General features: G+C 39.5%; 1 long non-coding RNA gene across 1 annotated transcript; it reads right to left on the bottom strand.

The window, feature by feature from the left end:
- Positions 1 to 18813: 18813 nt before the first annotated feature.
- On the bottom strand, positions 18814 to 19610 carry LOC113286456. The gene is made up of 4 exons (XR_003329305.1): positions 19403 to 19610; positions 19222 to 19293; positions 18968 to 19115; positions 18814 to 18843 (listed from the first exon to the last, which is right to left on the bottom strand). It is a non-coding gene; the product is annotated as an uncharacterized LOC113286456 (long non-coding RNA).
- Positions 19611 to 20413: the final 803 nt, after the last annotated feature.

The following is a 20413-nucleotide window of genomic DNA, read 5'->3' as shown; positions in this document are numbered from 1 at the left end:
TCACACACAAATGAAATGTATTCATTTAGGTTTGAGTAACCGTACCTAAACATGTACATTGGTTGGTTCACAAATGGTTGACCAATGGTTAGCCATATTAGTGCTTTCATATCAACCGTATTCATCTTTCTCAGAACTAGTTCAAATGACTCATAAGAACTAGTTCAAGAGTTGTTCAATTGCTTAGGTATTTATACATAGACACAAATAAAACAAAATCGGTTTGATTCATTTGAATCAATTCATGAACAATATACCCACGGTTTGCAAAGTTTGCATTCCTTATAGTTTATTGTTTTAAGTCCATGAACTACCGATTTGAGAAATAACCAGCTTGGGTACGCGTACGGGTATGCGTACCTAGACTACCAGATTTTGAGTTGGTTTTAGTTTCCAAACTCAGCAGACTTTTTCGGGTGAAAAAAGTTCCGCCAGTATGCGTACAGGTACACGTACCTAAGCTGACTGGTTTTTGAGTTCGTAAACTTCAAACCCAGAAGAATTTCACGGACGTGAACTTCCGCCAGTGTGCGTATGGGTACGCATACCCAACCTGTCTCCTTAACTAATACCACATGCACACATATGCACGCACTTGGTTTCCGGCACATGGATTTATACACAAATGTGCGAACACACTAAATGCTTACATCAATAGGTGGTTAGATATTAATAGACACATTTTTGTGTCTAAATTGTACTCAATGTCTCTATTGTTAGTGCTTGATTTTTGTACTAATTTTGATGCTTTGTGTGTTTGTAGGTGCTTTTAGAGAAATACACTTGTGTGGAAAAATTTGCTCAAAAAGTGCTATTTGGACTCCCGGAGAAAAGTACTAAAGGCACCCTCAATTTGGATAAGGGGCACCTCAGTTGGGAACCTGCTATTCGCACCCCCAGTTTGGTTAGGGGGACACCATCTTCAACATTTCAAAAATTCGTTTTGGCGGGAAAATTTTATTCTCAAATGTGTAACTTTCGATCGATTCTTGAAGGAGTTCTGGGTAGACTAAAAGGCTGAAACTTAATGGGTAGACGTGATATGTCATAAAAAATCTGGTATGGGTGTTTTTTTCGATCAAATTTGGTTGAAAAATCCGTGAGAAGAAAACAGGGCAGCACGTACGCGGAAGAAGATATCCACGGGATTACAGCGTGGTTAAACGTGTGCTGATCGTGTTTGAATTGAGCTGGGTTTCTGCAGAAGCGTGGAGAAGATAAATGAGGAAGATTCCGTAGCTGTATACGCGTGGAAGATCTAAAAGTGGAAGAAAAATATTCCCAAGAATATTTTTCATCAATGCCGAGTAATGGAGAATTCGATGAAGTTATTGCGTGATATTTTGAGGCTGTTGGGTTATAAATAGTTTCTGGAATAGCAGAGACCAGGAGGGAGAGTTTCGGAGGTTTTAGAACACCACAGAGCTTAAACACCAAAATTGCAGAGCTGCCATTTTCTGCTACTGCATTTCTGAAGAACACGAAGAACGGACCGACCAAGACAGTCGTTTATCAACAGTGGTAACGACTCACAACTGAGGGTCGTACATCTGCAGCAGACTTATTTGCTACAGTGACAACGACAGAAATCTTTTATCGTTCTTTGTAACATCTCGGTTTGCAACACGTATAACTGTTGCAAATACTGTTTTTAATAGTTTTTCTCCATTTCATCATTTGTACACCTCCTTTGAGAAATAAAAATGAATCTTGAGCGTGTTTCCAACATGATGATGAGCTAATTCTCCCATAACCAAGGAAATGAGGAAGCTATTTACGCATGAATAATTGATAACTATTTTATTTTCTCTAATTTATAATTTATAATTCACTCCATCACTGCTTTTGCAGAGTTTTAGATTGTTTGCATAATTTTCGTCATTAGTTGTGATTCAATTAGATAGGTTATGCTTTGTTTAGATAATCTATGCTTAGCGGATACAATTAATTTTTGAGAGTTTCCCTGATTATATGTGAATTAAGAAAGAAGGGACTTAAAAGATAATTAGAGTTTTGGATTATTTACCATAATTTATTCATGCATAATAGTGGAATCAATGTCTTAGTTATTTCTCATATCTTGAAAACAATTTTGTGTTAAGTTTTATTTATTTTAAGTTTTATTAAGTCTAAAATTCATTGCCTTCACAAGTCTTAAAACAATCCTTTTATCACTATCTACAACAACTTTGAAAACACATCAATATTTTGGCGCCGCCGACGCGGACTTGTCTTTAGGCTAGAGTTTTTAGATATTTTTTTAAGGTTTTTATTTGTTTTTATTTTATTTGTTCTTCTTTACATTTTTGGGTTTTTGTCTTTTCCTTACAGATTTTAGAATTGGGAGCGAAAGAAAATTTTGCCAAAGCTTTGGTGAATAATTAAAGACTTGGAGTAAAAGACAAAGCGAAAGGAGTGAAATAAGATTTTTTTTTTTTGTTTTTATTAAAAAAAAGAGAGACATTCTTTTTATTATTATTATATTTTTTTTAGACTTTCCTTTTCTTTTGGACTTTGGACTTGGACATTCTTTTAGTTTTAAACCCTACGGAAGGGTAGTATTAAATATTAAACTGTTTGCAGAGAAGGACGATGATTACGATATCACCTCGGCCCCTCGGGTTCGTACATGACATTGGAGTTGTGGCCCGAGTCGACTTCAGCGGTTCATCCCCCGTCTGGAACGAGAGGTAAGTTTGTCGAAACACTCGCGAATCCTCTGTCAGCGAGTTACTGTATTCTTTCGTTTGCATATATGCTGAGGACTTGAAAACGGATGCTTTAATTTCCTAGTAAAGGGCAAGGACTGGCCATACAAGATAAGGGTTCATATTTCATCACCGTTCTCTTCTTGCCCGCCTTAGGAAAACGAAACTAAACGCGAACCTAAACCTAAAAAATGGAATAGAACGAGACCTATAGGGTAACGATCTTAATAGGAAAGTCGTTCGAAAAATATTGGTTACTCTTTTGAGCATATTTCGAAGTTCATGATGGTTTCTGTGAGTTGAATGTGTGACTGCGCCGCCTTGGAATGCAGTGAGGCCTTGGGTATCAAATCTCTACGCAGCTTCCCTCGCCTCTATTCAACTTACTTTGACTCGGATTGATTCCAGAGGGGTTTGCTCAAATTGTAACGAATTCCCATTTGAAGGATTAGAAGATGGTCTAGAAACAATCTAAGTGGAGCCATCATGCTTTTTGTTTGCTAGAAATCAGTAGGTTTGTTGTGGTGGAGTCAGCCTTGTTTGTGTTTGTATAAAACTTCCCTTCCTTTTAGGATTTTTTTTCCTTTTCTTTTGTTTTTTTTAGTGTATGCCCGAAAGGGCTTGAAAAAGAAATATTTTTGGACGTTTGATTAATGACGAGCCTAGAAGTTCTTCTTGTGAAAGCGGGGATCTCGAAGACTCTTCTTTTGAGAGACCCGTTTTTGGAAACTTCAGTTTTGAAAATCTGTCTCTTCGTGAGGAAGGTACCCCTAGTACTTCAGTTGTGCCAGCGATGGAAACTTTGAAAGATTACATGTTCCCAACTAGGACCAACCGAGCTTCGTGCATCAAATTTCCAGCCAGTACGGCTAATTTCGAGATAAAACCTAGTATTCTTTAGATGATCCCTATGTTCTTAGGAAAATATGATGAGAACCCTTATTTTCATATTAGGGACTTTGAGGAAATCTGTGGGACAGTTAGAATAAAAGACCTCACTAATGAAGTTTTGAAACTTAAGATGTTTCCCTTTTCCTTGAGAGATAAAGCCAAGACCTGGCTGAAAAACCTACCACCTGAGTCCATTGAAACATGGAAGGAACTTGTTGCTGCTTTCTATATGAAATTCTACCCTAAGCATAAAACTGCAGCTGTTAGGCAGAAAATTAGTGCTAGTGTGCAACAAGAGGGAGAGTCTCTTTATAGGTTTTTAGATAGATTCAATGATCTCCTATCCCAGTGTCCTCACCATGGATTTGATAAGATGAAACTTGTTGAGATTATTTATAATGGTTTAGACTATTCGACCAAAGTCATGGTCGAGTCTATGTGCGCTGGTGAGTTCACCAGTAAAAATGTTGATGATGATTTTACCTTCTTAGGAGCTATTGCTAAAAAATCCCAACAGTGGGAGTCTTGTGTTGAACCCCCTAAAAGACTCCGGATCAATAGAAGTAGCACCAATGTGGTAGATACAAGCTTCGAGTCAGATGCTAAGTTTGCTTCTTTGTCTAGAAGGTTAGAAGCTTTGAAATTGAATCATCCTAATTATAGGTCTCTTGTTGAACCTGATGATAGGATTAGAGCCGCTCAAGTCTCTAGTTGTGGAGTAGAGCCCAATAAATCATTTTTGGAAGGTCATGTTAGTGAAGAACAAGCCCATGCTGTCTATAACAACGCTAGGTTTGAGAACCGTCAGAAGTTTGACCCATACTCAGAAATCTACAACCCTGGTTGGAGAAACCATCCTAATTTTTCTTGGTCTAAGGGCCAGAATCAAGGTCAGTCTAGTAATTCTCAGCCTCCCCCAGGTTTTGGTTATGCTAAGAACTCTTCAGGTCAACCCCAGTTTCAGAACCCTTCGGATAAAAAGATCACAAGTTTAGAAGACACTCTAGCCTCATTTATTAAAAACTCTGATAAGATCAACCTAATGGTTGCTCAAGGGATAGAAGAAAGTAAAAATATAGGTTATGCTAACTCCCAAGCTATTTCTGAGTTAAAAAACCAGGTTAGTCAGATAAATGAATCTTTGAGGGAAAAAGGTAAGTTTCTTAGTCAAACTCAACCCAATCCTAAAGCAGAGAAATCGTACAATCTGGTGTGGTTGGAAAAGACACACAAAAGACTTGCAAGTATACAAGGTCAAGTTTTAGTATAGAGAGTAAGCAAGGGATCAGTCCACAGGGAGTGGGAGCATACAAGAAATTTTCCTAAGCTAGCAATGGAGACAAGGCACTATGGCAGTGAGCAAGGCAAAGTAATATGGCAATTGCAAAGAACTAAAACAGTTAACAAAGCAAAGATGACAAAACAACATGGAACCAAGGCTGTGAGCCAAGGGCAGGGGTGAGTTAAATCAGTGCACAACAACTACAAATTGCAAGAAATTAAACAAGCAAAACAGGTAAGGAGATAACTGAATAGGAAGCAAAACAGAACTGAATTATAAGTGACTGAAATACGGTATTGTGGTTAAGCCAAGGCTTAGAATCCACCTTGTGTCCTAATCAAACAACATATTTCTAGGTTGAGTTGAATATCCTATGCATACATCTAGAATGGGAGGAAAACTAATTTGCTCACTAGTTTGCCCCTAGCATTGACTGTCTTTTGACAGAACAATCAATCACATGCACTATGAGCATTAATCTCTTCCCATTGCTCAAGCAAAACAGGGCAAGGAGTTAACTATCCTAGCAACTTGTCATTTGACAGTGCATAAGGCTTCAACTGAGCCTCAGCCTAATGCAGTTTAGCTCATGCTAAACATGTAAACAACAATAAACATCATGCAAGATAATTCAAACAACACACACATAACATTCAACTGTCAACTGTATAAGAAGAACTGAAATTGGAATTGCATCAAAATAAATTTTGTTTCCAATTCTCTACTGGCTAGTCCAGAGATATCTATTGATACCCCCCTTCCTCACACACAACAAAACATTACAAATTTATACTCCCAATATCAGAATTAGGGTTCCAGCCCCTTTTCCCCAAAAACAGAAAATTAGGTAAAATTTATTTACCTAATTTGTTGAGATAATCACTCCATCTCGTCGACCCACTCTCCAATTACTTCTCCTAGTTCATCTCATGCTCCAATTGTTGCTTTAACATCACTTATATCCCCAATTTCTCACTTAGGGTTTCAGTGAGAAGAAAGGTGAGAAATTGGAGAAATTAGTGGTTGATAAAGAAATAGGACGTGATGGTAATGATGGGTTTAGGTTTAGGGTTGGTTTGGTGGCGTAGGGAGTGGTTGTGGCGAGGTCAGAGCAGGTGGAGAAGGTGGTGGTGGTTCTGCACAGGGTATGGAGGAGGAGAGGTCGATGGAAGAAGGGGAAGGGGATGTTTGGCTAGGGGTATAGGGTGTTCGATACTTGGGTGTTAGGCGGGTTCAGCAAGGTTTGATGATCTGCGACAAGGAGCGATGGATGGGAAGATGGTAGGTGGATCCAACGGCGATACAGAGGTAAGCGTGGAGCGACCGTCGGATGAAGGGATGTAGCAAAACGGACGACCAAAGATGGAGATGGGCGTTGCGATGTAAAGCGGGGACTTCGGAGTTTGATGTGCGATGATGGAGCGACCGTAGGATGCTGAAATGCTTCGATCTGACGGCTGAAATCCGAGACGGGCTTGGATAGTGGAAATGTGTTTGAGTAAGGGTTTTGGGCCTTGGGTATGCCAATCCCATATCTTCTTTAAGGACAATTATTCTTCTTCAAGACCATTCCTAGCCTCTTGGTTTTGTGCACAACGTTCTTCGCGGCTTCCTTGCGTAACTCCTCCCGGCTTTTCACTACTTTTCTGCTCTATTCCGCTCCGCAATTCATCCAAACTTTATTTATTACCTAAAAATATAAAATTAAGTAAGAAAAATATTTATTCTTGAAAACAATGAAAATACAGAATATGGGATAAAATGTAGAATTAATGCACAAAAGATGAGTTAAATGCCAAGAAAAATATATAGAAATATGCACTTTTTAGGACTCATCAAATACCCCCAAACCTGAATTTTACTTGTCCTCAAGTAAAACTAAGGAAATCCTACCTATACCACTGTCGCTGGTCTCTTGAATGCATTTAGCGTATGTACTAAGCCTTTTAAACCACTAAGTGTCCCTAGTGGACGAGTGAAGTCTCGTGAAGGTTTGCTTAGAACGTACCTACAAAGTTCTAGGACAAAATATAAGCTCAGATTCCATCAAATGTGACATGTGCAAGTCAGTTTAAGCTCACAGCAAAATGGAGATGTCAATCTAGCTATCTAAGGCACAATCCTAGCACTGATAACAAATAAAGACATGTGATAAGAGTGTAAAGTGTATCTACACATGTGTAAAGAAAGATCGGATGTTATGACTACTAATCACCAAGAGATAGTTTCTCAGGCTAAGAACCAAGGTCGAAATCTAGCTAGCTGTCCGGAATTTACGAGAATTGTGAATGAGTTGGGCATCATTAAGGGTTTTGCTAGCATAGTATATCACATATGGTAGTCTATCAACTCGCTGTCCTAAAACAGCACCAACAGCATAATCAGAGGCATCACACATAAGTTCGAACGGAAGCTTCCAATCGGGTGGTCGGACTATAGGAGCGGTGGTGAGAAGGGTTTTTAATTCCTCCCATGCCTTCACACAAGCAGCATCGAAATTGAAGGCAACATCTTTGGAGAGAAGACTGCACAGAGGTCTGGAGATTTTGCTGAAATCTTTGATGAATCGCCGGTAAAAACCAGCATGACCTAGAAATGATCTAATCTCCTTCACAGAGCGAGGTTGTGGTAGATGTTGAATGAGGTCAACTTTAGCTTTATCCACTTCAATTCCTTTTTCTGAGATGATGTGTCCTAGAACTATTCCTGAATTCACCATAAAATGGCATTTTCCCCAATTTAGAACAAGGTTCTTTTCTTTACATCTGGATATCACGAGGGCAAGATGCTTCAAACATTCGTCAAACGAGGAACCAAAAACAGAGAAATCATCCATAAAGATCTCGAGAAAACTATCTATCATGTCAGAAAAAATGCTCATCATGCAACGCTGAAAAGTAGCAGGTGCATTACACAACCCGAAGGGCATACGTCTATAAGCAAACGTCCCAAATGGACACGTGAATGTAGTTTTTTCCTGATCTTCCGGAGCAATGTGAATTTGGTTATAACCGGAAAAGCCATCTAGAAAACAGTAGTGACTGTGTCCAGACACACGTTCTAGCATTTGGTCAATGAAAGGGAGCGGGAAGTGATCCTTCCTTGTTACTGTGTTCAACTTCCTGTAGTCGATGCATACTCGCCATCCTGTGGTTGTACGAGTAGGGACTAATTCATTCTTGTCGTTCTGAACTACAGTAATGCCTGACTTCTTAGGCACAACTTGAATGGGACTAACCCATTTACTATCTGGTATTGGGTATATGATACCCGCATCAAGTAGTTTCAGGATTTCTCCTTTGACTACATCTCTCATGTTAGGATTAAGTATCCTTTGCATTTCCCTAGATGGTTTGGCATTCTCTTCGAGATTAATGTGGTGCATGCAAATGGTGGGGCTTATTCCTTTGAGGTCTGAGATGGTCCATCCTAAGGCCTCTTTGTGTTCCTTAAGTACTTCTAAGAGCTTACTTTCCTGTTCCGTGTCTAAACATGATGAAATAATGACAGGTAAAGTATCATAGGAACCTAGGAATGCGTACTTCAAAGTGCTAGGCAATGTTTTCAATTCAAGCTTGGGTGGCTCAACAATGGATGGAATGAGCTTGGAATCAGAGATTAAGGGTGGTTCCACTTCATATTTCCTTTTAGTGACGTCCATTTGAGGTACAGATTCGAGCAGAGATAGGACGTCACTACAGTATGCATCATCATAGGAATCTGAGTTAAAGTTCTCCATACATGCTTGAAAGGGGTCGACGGATAGAATGTTATTCAACGAATCTTGTATTAATCCTTCAATCATATTAACTTCATGCACATCATCATCATCAAGATTCACAGGTTGTTGACTAATATCGAACACATTCAATTCTACCGTCATATTGCCAAAAGACAGTTTCAACACTCCATTACGACAATTAATGATTGCGTTGGACGTAGCCATGAAAGGACGTCCTAAGATGACAGGAATGTGACAGTCTGGGTTTTGTACAGGTTGAGTGTCTAATACAATGAAGTCTACGGGAAAATAGAATTTGTCAACCTTGATCAAAACGTCTTCGACCACTCCACGAGGAATCTTGACAGATCGGTCTGCCAGTTGTAGAGTGATAAATGTTGGCTTCAACTCCCCAAGACCTAACTGCTCATAAACAGAATATGGCAGTAGGTTAACACTTGCACCTAGGTCTAATAACGCTTTATTGACCGTGTGTTCTCCTATAGTGCAAGAAATTGTTGGACATCCTGGATCCCTAAACTTGGGTGGAGTTTTGTTCAGAATGATGGAACTCACCTGCTCAGCTAAGAAAGCACGTTTGTGCACATTGAGCTTGCGCTTTTGAGTACACAAGTCTTTGAGGAATTTGGCATAAGCAGGGATTTGCTTGATTGCTTCAAGAAAAGGAATGTTGATGTTGACTCTCTTGAACAGATCTAACATCTCATTGTAGTAGGTGCTTTTCTGTTGATAAACTAACCTCTGAGGAAATGGGGCGACATGAGCATGAGTTGGTAAAGGGACATTCACAGCAGTAGAATTGTCAGATTTTCCAACTTGCTCAGGCTCATTGGTTTTCTGGGGTGGTGTAGGCAATGATATGTTTGGCTCAGATTCATTTGATTGTGGTATGCCTACATTGTTCTCAACAATCTTACCACTTCGAAGAGTGGTGATGGAATGGACTTGATCGGGTGAGGTTTCATTACAAGATGATGTGCCTGCTTGAAATATCCTCTTTGGATTTTGTTGGGGTTGGCTAGGAAGTGTACCCTTTTCTCTCTCGCTCATGGAATCGCAGAGTTGACCCATCTTTTGATCAAGATTTTTCTGACCTTGCACCAGACTCTGGACAATCTCTTCTATGTTGGATATTCTCTTGTCGGTATTGTGTTGAGGATATGATTGTTGTTGAGGGTTCCTAGGGTATTGATATCCCTGATTGTTTTGATAGCTTTGGGTGGGTTGAGATGGTCCTCCTTGAGTGGGGCCTTTGGACCATGAAAAGTTGGGGTGGTTCCTCCATCCTGGATTGTAGGTCTGTGAATAGGGGTTATGTTCTTGTTTTTGAAACATGGCATGTGCCTGTTCAAGCCTAGATTCCTGGACTGCAAGCAAATCGGGACAATTTTGGAATTGATGGTTGGGATCGTTACAATCGGCACATACAGATGAAGCGACATGTTCTCGGAGAGTAGTGGTGGAAGGTTTTGAATTTTTATGTAGTTCTAACTCTTCTAATCTCCTAACTATTGATGCCATGTTTTCTCTTCCCTCGAAATCTGCTTCAATCCTAAAAACCTTAGATTCGGATGTAGTCTTTCTGGGTTCACGGATGGATTCCCACTGTTACGTCTTTTCAGCTACTTCAATCAAGAAGTCCCAAGACGCATCAGCAGTTTTGTCTACGAATAGACCATTACACATTGACTCAACCGTTGTTCGGGTGGACACATCTAGACCTTCATACAAAATTTGCACAAGTCTCCATTTTTCAAAACCATGATGGGGACATTGGAGCAATAATTCATTGAATCTCTTCAAGTATCTAGCTAAGGTCTCACCCTCTAATTGCACAAAGCTATTCAGACTTTGACGAATTGTCGCAGTCTTGTGATTCGGGAAAAACTTTTTGAAAAACTCCTTTATGAGGTCATCCCATGTCATGATGGATTGAGGCTGTAAAGCATAGAGCCATGCCTTTGCCTTATCTTTCAGGGAGAAAGGAAAGAGCCTTAACTTTAGGGTTTCGTCGGACATTTGAGTGAAACGCAGAGTTCCACAAATTTCCTCGAATTCTCTCACGTGGTGGTACGGGTTTTCATTCTCAACACCTCTAAAAATAGAAAGCATCTGTATTGTGCTCGATTTCAGCTCATAATGGCCATTATCCTCGGGTAGCACAATACAAGAAGGTTGACTGACTCTAGTTGGGTACATATAATCCTTGAGGGTACGGGGTTCTCCCATTGTTTCGGTTTGATCTGGGATGTCTACCTCAGAACTCAGAATTTCGATAGGTTCTTCTTGATTAATTCTAACAAGTCTGTTTTTTTGGTCTCTATAGGTCACAATCATGTCCTTGTAGGTACCTCGACTAACATGTTGGTCAGACAGAGCAATCGGAAACAATTTGGCCCACAAGGGTTACGAAGATTTGGTTTTGAATGGGTGTTGGACTAACAAGGGATTTTGGTTAAAACTGGGCTCGGGAATTTTTTTTTTTTTTTTTTTTTAAGAAGAACTTAGCCTAGCATAAATTATCACACCCCACAAAAGAAAATAAAAACAACAATAAATAATTACAAGCCCATAAAAGAAAAATAAAAGAAAATAAAAGAAAAAAAAATAAAAATAATTATTACAAGCCCAAATTAAAAATAAATTAATTATTACATACCCAAATTGAATATTTAATGGGGCCCAAGTGGGTTACTCATGGTTTAGGCTTACTTGGTTAAGGAGGGAAGCCCAGTTAGGCTTTTGTTCCCTTTTAGTTGAACAGCCCAGTTGGGCTTTAGGATCGTCCTTAGCAGCTTCGCGCTCAAGCCCAGCAACAACAGGTGGAACAGAGCCCAGCAGCAGCAACAACAACGAAACCCAGCTCAGTTGAAGTGGTGAAGCCCAGCAGTAATGGTGGCACAAGCCCACCTCAGTTGGACGAGCCCAGGAGCCCAGTTCGCAGATGAAGCAGCAGGCTTAGCTTGGTGTTGCTCGAGCCCAGCAAGATCAGCTTCAGCAGATCAGGACCATCAGGGAGCTTGGCAGCACCAGCACAGCATCAAGCACCTGGTGAATCTCAGGAGACAGCTTCAAGCACAGCAAGCTAAGATGCAATTTTCAGCAGAGTATGCAGTTACAGAACAAGGCCACAGAACAGCAAAGAAAACTTCAAAAATATGGCAGCCAGCTCCCCGGCAGCGGCGCCAAAAACTTGGTGTGGTTGGAAAATACACACAAAAGACTTGCAAGAATACAAGGTCAAGTTTTAGTATAGAGAGTAAGCAAGGGATCAGTCCACAGGGAGTGGGAGCATACAAGAAATTTTCCTAAGATAGCAATGGAGACAAGACACTATGGCAGTGAGCAAGGCAAAGTAATATGGCAATTGCAAAGAACTAAAACAGTTAACAAAGCAAAGATGACAAAACAGCATGGAATCAAGGCTGTGAGCCAAGGGCAGGGGTGAGTTTGTGCACTGATTTCAGTGCACAACAACTACAAATTGCAAGAAATTAAACAAGCAAAACAGGTAATCTCTTCCCATTGCTCAAGCAAAACAGGGCAAGGAGTTAACTATCCTAGCAACTTGTCATTTGACAGTGCATAAGGCTTCAACTGAGCCTCAGCCTAATGCAGTTTAGCTCATGCTAAACATGTAAACAACAATAAACATCATGCAAGATAATTCAAACAACACACACATAACATTCAACTGTCAACTGTATAAGAAGAACTGAAATTGGAATTGCATCAAAATAAATTTTGTTTCCAATTCTCTACTGGCTAGTCCAGAGATATCTATTGATATCCCCCTTCCTCACACACAACAAAACATTACAAATTTATACTCCCAATATCAGAATTAGGGTTCCAGCCCCTTTTCCCCAAAAACAGAAAATTAGGTAAAATTTATTTACCTAATTTGTTGAGATAATCACTCCATCTCGTCGACCCACTCTCCAATTACTTCTCCTGGTTCATCTCATGCTCCAATTGTTGCTTTAACATCACTTATATCCCTAATTTCTCACTTAGGGTTTCAGTGAGAAGAAAGGTGAGAAATTGGAGAAATTAGTGGTTGATAAAGAAATAGGACGTGATGGTAATGATGAGTTTAGGTTTAGGGTTGGTTTGGTGCCGTAGGGAGTGGTTGTGGCGAGGTCAGAGCAGGTGGAGAAGGTGGTGGTGGTTCTGCACAGGGTATGGAGGAGGAGAGGTCGATGGAAGAAGGGGAAGGGGATGTTTGGCTAGGGGTATAGGGTGTTCGATACTTGGGTGTTAGGCGGGTTCAGCGAGGTTTGATGATCTGCGACAAGGAGCGATGGATGGGAAGATGGTAGGTGGATCCAACGGCGATACAGAGGTAAGCGTGGAGCGACCGTCGGATGAAGGGATGTAGCAAAACGGACGACCAAAGGTGGAGATGGGCGTTGCGATGTAAAGCGGGGACTTCGGAGTTTGATGTGCGATGATGGAGCGACCGTAGGATGCTGAAATGCTTCGATCTGACGGCTGAAATCCGAGACGGGCTTGGATAGTGGAAATGTGTTTGAGTAAGGGTTTTGGGCCTTGGGTATGCCAAGCCCATATCTTCTTTAAGGACAATTATTCTTCTTCAAGACCATTCCTAGCCTCTTGGTTTTGTGCACAACGTTCTTCGCGGCTTCCTTGCGTAACTCCTCCCGGCTTTTCACTACTTTTCTGCTCTATTCCGCTCCGCAATTCATCCAAACTTTATTTATTACCTAAAAATATAAAATTAAGTAAGAAAAATATTTATTCTTGAAAATACAGAATATGGGATAAAATGTAGAATTAATGCACAAAAGATGAGTTAAATGCCAAGAAAAATATATAGAAATATGCACTTTTTAGGACTCATCACAATCATGTGAACTCTATTACAACCCTTAGGAGTGGAAAGAAAGTTGACAATAAGGTTGTCATGCCTGATAGTGAACATGCTGTAGTTCACCCTTCTGAGCCAGAAAATGAGGAGACTGATAGAGTCTCTAAAGAGACCAATGAGGGTCCTGCTGAGCCCGGCTTTGTTCCCAGAGCCCCGTTTCCCCAGCTGCTAGTTCCAACTAAGAGAGAGTCGAACTTTAATGATATATTGGAGGTTTTTAAGCAGGTTACTATAAACCTACCATTGTTGGATGCGATTAAGCATATTCCCGCGTATGCTAAGTTTCTGAAGGATTTGTGTACGCGAAAGCGTAAGCTTAGTGTCCAAAAGAAAGCCTTCCTAGCTAGTCGCATGAGTTCCATTATTCATAATACCACTACTCCTAAGTATAAAGACCCAGGGTCCCTACCATTTCTTGCACAATAGGTAAATACCGTGTTGAGAAAGCTTTGCTTGACTTAGGAGCCAGCGTGAATTTACTTTCATACCATGTGTACCTCAATCTAGGACTTGGTGATATGAAACCTACCCATATGACACTTCAGTTAGCTGATAGGTCCGTTAAAATTCCTCGTGGTGTGATCAAGGATGTTTTTATTGAGGTCGACAAGTTTATTTATCCAGTGGATTTTGTTATCCTAGATACCCAACCTGTCCCTGACCCAGAGAACCAGATACCAGTGATTTTAGGTCGCCTATTTTTAGCAACATCCAATGCGATCATTAATTGTCGAACTGGTATTATGAACTTGTCTTTTGGTAATATGACTATTGAGCTGAACGTCTTTCATATTAGTAAGTTACCCTCTGAACTAGATGACTCGAGCATAGAAGATGTAAACATGATAGGAACATTAGTTGAGGAGTCATTACCAAACACTTTGTTAGAAGATCCGTTAGAAAAATGCCTAGCTCACATTGGGATTGATTTCGATCATGATAATGTGATTAATGAGGTGAATTCTTTGTTATATTCAACCCCTTTGTTAGACATTAGTAACGGATGGAAACCTAAGTTCGAACCACTACCAGTTTCTAAGTTTACCCTCGTTCCTTCGTTAGAAGAGCCTCCTAAGTTGGACCTAAAACCATTTCCAGATACCATGAAGTATGTGTTTTTAGGACCGTCTGAGACTTTACCTGTGATTGTTGCTTCCGACTTGGATAGTGATCAGGAAAGTAGGCTAGTGACCGTCCTTCAAAACAACAAGGAAGCTTTAGGGTGGACCATAGCAGACATTAATGGTATAAGTCCTACTGTTTGTATGCATCAAATATATTTATAGGAAGATACCAAACCTTCTAGGGAGATGCAACGAAGACTAAACCCTAATATGAAAGAAGTAGTTCGAACCAAGGTTCTTAAGATGTTAGACGCAGGCATTATCTACCCCATTTCAGACAGTAAGTGGGTCAGCCCCGTTCAGGTTGTTCCCAAGAAATCCGGTATTCTGTAGTCCAGAATGATAACAATGAGTTAATCCCGACCCGAGGGACCACGGGTTGGCGTGTTTGTATTGACTATAGGAAATTGAACAAGGTCACCAGGAAGGACCACTTTCCCCTTCCATTTATCGACCAAATGCTAGAGAGATTAGTTGGACATAGTCATTACTATTTTCTAGATGGCTACTCAGGCTACAATCAGATCGTTATTGCCCCAGAAGACCAAGAAAAAACTAATTTTACCTGTCCCTTTGGTACCTTTGCGTATAGACGCATGTCTTTCGGGCTATGTAACGCCCCTGCGACTTTTCAGCGTTGCATGATGAGCATATTTTCCGATATGGTAGAAAAGTTTTTAGAGGTCTTTATGGATGATTTTTCAGTGTTTGGTTCGTCTTTCGATGAGTGCTTGCATCATTTGTCATTAGTGTTGACTAGGTGTAAGGAAAAGAATCTAGTGCTTAATTGGGAGAAATGTCATTTCATGGTTCGATCAGGAATTGTCTTAGGGCATATCGTATCTTCTAAGGGTATAGAGGTAGATAAATCCAAAGTTGACCTTATCAAGACTCTACAGGTCCCAAAAACCGTAAGAGATATTAGGTCATTCTTAGGGCATGCAGGTTTTTATCGTCGATTCATTAAGAATTTTAGCTTGATTTCTAGACCTCTTTGCAACTTGCTTGCAAAAGATGTTAAGTTTGTCCTTGATGATGCTTGTTTAGAGGCTTTTGAAAAGCTTAAGACTTTACTCACTACCGCCCCCATAGTCCAGGCACCCAACTGGAACCTACCCTTTGAGATCATGTGTGATGCTTCAGATTATGCTATTGGTGTTGTGCTAGGTCAGCGAGAAAACAAATTACTTCATGTGATTTACTATGCTAGCAAAACTCTGAATGATGCCCAGTTGAACTATACCACTACCGAGAAGGAACTGTTAGCCATTGTGTTTGCCTTAGACAAGTTTAGACCCTATCTCTTAGGTTCTAAGATCGTCATATATACTGATCATGCTGCTTTGAAATATCTTTTGTCTAAGAAGGATATGAAACCTAGATTGATTAGGTGGATACTTTTGTTGCAAGAGTTTTCTCCAGACATTAGAGACAAAAAGGGTGCCGAAAATGTAGTAGCAGACCACTTGTCTAGGCTAGTTGTTGATTCCCATGATGAATCCCTTCCTATAAGGGATAACTTTCCTGATGAACAATTGTTCTTTGTTACCCAAGCACCTTGGTATGCGAATGTAGTGAATTATCTTGTTACTGGTCGAATGCCCCAACATTGGGGTAAACAAGATCGTTCTAGGTTTTTTGCCTAGGTTAATCACTTCTTTTGGGATGATCCTTATTTGTTTAAGTATTGTCCAGACCAGATTATTATGAGATGTATACCTGAGAGTGACCAGTCCAGTATTATTTCCTTTTGTCATGATCATGCTTGTGGGGGTCACTTTAGTGCTAAGAAGACTGCTGCTAAGATATTGCAGTGTGGATTCTATTGTCCTTCGTTGTTTAAAGACTCCCATAGTTATTGTGTTACTTGTGAGTGTTGCCAGAAATTAGGAACCATTTCCCGTAGGAACATGATGCCCTTGAACCCTATTTTAGTTGTTGAGGTCTTTGATGTGTGGAGAATTGACTTTATGGGTCCGTTTCCTAATTATTTTGGTAAGACATACATCCTTGTCGCCGTAGACTATGTCTCTAAGTGGATTGAAGCGGTTGCGTGTAAAACCAATGACCATATGGTTGTGATTGAGTTCTTGAAAATTAATATACTTACACGTTTTGGTACACCGCGAGCTATAATTAGTGATGGAGGGTCGCACTTTTGTAATGGACCTTTTAGGCTTCTGATGAATAAATATGGTATTACACATAAGGTAGCTACCCCGTATCATCCGCAAACTAGTGGTCAGGTAGAGGTTTCCAATAGGGAAATAAAATGTATATTAGAGAAAACAGTTAATCCTAATCGGAAAGACTGGTCGTCTAGGCTTACTGATGCCTTATGGGATTACCGTACTGCGTTTAATATCCCCATTGGAATGTCGCCTTATCGTCTTGTGTATGGAAAGGCATGTCATTTACCTGTTGAGTTAGAACATAGAGCTTATTGGGCTGTTAAGCAACTAAAATTTTCACTTGACAAGGCAGGAGCCCAACTAAAATGAAACTTGTGCATGATAGAAATATTTTACGGAAGTCATTTTCTCCAGGTCAAAAAGTTCTTCTGTATGATACCCATTTACATCTTTTCCCTGGGAAGTTACGTTCTCGGTGGACGAGTCCTTTTATTGTTCGCACTGTCTTTCCTCATGGAGCTGTTTAAATTGAGACACCAGATGGTAGTAGTTTTTCAAAGGTTAACTGTCAGAGATTGAAACCATTTTTAGAGCCCTTTCCTACAGGTGATGTTGAGGAGGTCCCTCTGGAGGACCCTGTTTACCCTTGATTGACCATCAAGGAAGTTGTATGTTGTATATTAGTTTTTAATTTTCTTCACTCAGGTACTATCTTTCCAACTTCTCCTCGTGTTATTTTACTTTTGGTATTGCTCTTTCATTAGAAACATTGAGGACAATGTTAGATTTAAGTTTGGGGGTGGGGAAGAACATTTTAGTTGCACTTTTGAAACTTCTAGCGTCACATGGTATCCGGTTAGCTAAGTTTACATATTGTTTCTCATCGAAAAGATAGAAATTGGAATGCTAGGGATAACAACCTTTTGAGATATTAGAGAAAAAAAACATTGAGATCCTTGAAATTCAGGAGAGAACTTGTTCCTTTTAGAGGGTAACCATGATGGACCTAACCATACCTGATGGAAAGGCAAGTAGGTCAGGAAATGCCAGAAAGACAAAGCAACCTCACAATGTAGTCTTAGTTACTGAATTGCGACTCTCTCTCAGTAGAAACTTATCATCATCAACAAGCGGAGCGACATCAAAATCTATGAAGAAAGTTGAAGACGTTTTAGGTTTAGAAGCAAAAATGGAAAAGAATAATTCAAAAATCAAAGTTGAAGTTATAAGAGGAAATGATATAAGTTGTTAGAATCCATGATACCAAGACATCACAAGTTGCGAAGATCCAAGTTTTGAAAGTCCTTCTCTCATGGCCATGTAAATTGTTGTCTTGTAATTTTTGTTTCCAATAAAAAAAATGAAATGAAAAAAAATGAAAAATGAAAAAAAAAAAGTCATCGTTACGTTTTGTTCAATAAGGCCAAAGGGAAGAAGAAATTTATAAGTCAAGCAAGAAATCGAAGAGAATAGTTAATTGTCAAGGTTCTATGATAGAGCTGGCAAATGGGCGGGCCGGGGCTGGCTTGTTACGGGTTACACGGGTTCGGGTTAACACGGGTTAAAACCCGCGGGTCGATATTCTTCACGGGTGATCATTTCTTCAACCCGCACCCGGAACGGGTAAAGCTTGCGGGTTCACGGGTTAACCCGACTTGTTTAATTAAAAATAAAATTATAATTTCATTAAGTTAATTTGTGACAAAACAGAGACCAAAGTCACCAAACCACAGAACATAACTTGGGGATAATACTAAAACATAGGATTACATAGAAAAAAAACACAATTATAAGTTCTCTAGTCTACTGTGAAAAAGAGTAAAGAATCAAACCCTAACCTAGGATTATCGTTTCTAACCTAAAATCAATTCACATCCACCACTTTCATCACCTGCATCTCAATTTCATTCATAAATCTTCTCGTTATCACTACCACTAATCTGCAACATTAATCAACAACAACAAAAACGCAAACACATCTTCATCCCATCATATTACTAATCCAATTCACATACACTTCATCTCAAACTGTCTGCATCACCACCGGAAACACAGATCCTTTGGCTTATATCTCTGCACAGGTGGAAAAATCAAAACGTTCATTTGCAGGAACAAAAGGTAGCTTAAAAACCCACAAACTATGGTAGATTATAAAGGAGCCACAAATGTGACAGTATAAACACGAAAGCATACACACCCATCCTTGGAAATGTAACCAACCCAAAGTTGTGCTTTATCCCATGGCATGTTAGGGTGACCCCATTCAATCCAAGCAAGCCGCTCTCCTTTGGAATCCAGACGGGGGAATGCGTAGAAGTCATTTCCACCAACTAACACTTTTGGTTCTGATACAAATCCAAACAAAAGATCCAATAACCAGCCCAGAACTAACATATGGGTCAGGTTAATTATTATATATAAACAAGACATGTGTTTTGTGATAATGTTTACCTTGGTTAGTTTCGCCATTAAAGGTGATGGATACAATTGTCGTGGTGGGATTTATGCTACTGTCACGAGTATCTATCAAAGAAAGGAAAACAAACTTGAGAATAACCATAAGATGAACACCAACGGGTAAAGTAAAAAAAGTGGATTTATCAACAAGTACATATGCTTCCTAGAAACTTACCTTCCCTTACTGTGACATAACTTTGAGATCCTAAATCAAATACTCCATCTGCATAATGAACTACAGGTCCACCATAATCTGGAGTAATTGGTATGGCAAAGGAATCTGCTCACCAATGGAATGTTAAATATTTGACAGATGAATTATTAAAAAAAGGTGCAGTTTCTAGTACAATTAGACAGGTGTGAAACATGGAAACACCCATAGCTAATATGAAGTTAATACCTTTGAGGTCCAATCTTAAGTGTACCAAGCTGAGTTAATTTGTACATAAAGGCTTGAATTTTCTCCAACTCAAAATACTTTTGTCTATAAGACCCAGAACAAAGAAACACAGTAAAGTACACTACTGAAAACTTCATAAAAAATGGGAAGAATAAGAAACCAGACCTCCAATTATCTGCTTGTAAAGTCTTTGATCCGCGTAATTCGAGAAAACGACTGTATCACCAGAAACCGTGAAAGCCTTACCTCCATATTCTTGAGCTAATCAACAACAACAAAAACGCAAACCCATCTTCATCCCATCATATTACTAATCCAACTCACATACACTTCATCTCAAACTAGTAACCTAATATCCATATAACAGGTTCTCAGATTAATTCCAAATTGAAACAAATGATTCACCCTTTTCTTAATCTTCAACTTGATTCCATCATATCCCTAAACCGTCAATTTTTTTTTTTTTTCAACTAAGTTTCAAACCCGTGAACCATGAATTCTCTTTTCTATTAAGAACCCTAATCGATGGAGTTCATCCAATTATTATACGAATCTAAACCTCAATTTAACAAAATCATCTTTCAATTTCATCGTATTCATCACCAATCAAATTTCCAGTTCATGTTGGAACCCTAACTCACTGATTCTTCAATGTGAATTAAATTGAAAATCAATAACTAAAAATTCAACCTTAAACTTAACACCCAATACCCGTCATTACTTGATTTCATTCTCAATTTGATATAAAATTTTCAATCCATTCTAGAACCCTAATCCTAATTTTAC

This window comes from Papaver somniferum, chromosome 6, assembly GCF_003573695.1.
Source record: "Papaver somniferum cultivar HN1 chromosome 6, ASM357369v1, whole genome shotgun sequence".
Lineage (NCBI taxonomy): Eukaryota > Viridiplantae > Streptophyta > Magnoliopsida > Ranunculales > Papaveraceae > Papaver > Papaver somniferum.
The sequence above is the reverse complement of the archived record's forward strand: the minus strand, read 5'-3'. Positions and strand labels throughout refer to the sequence as shown.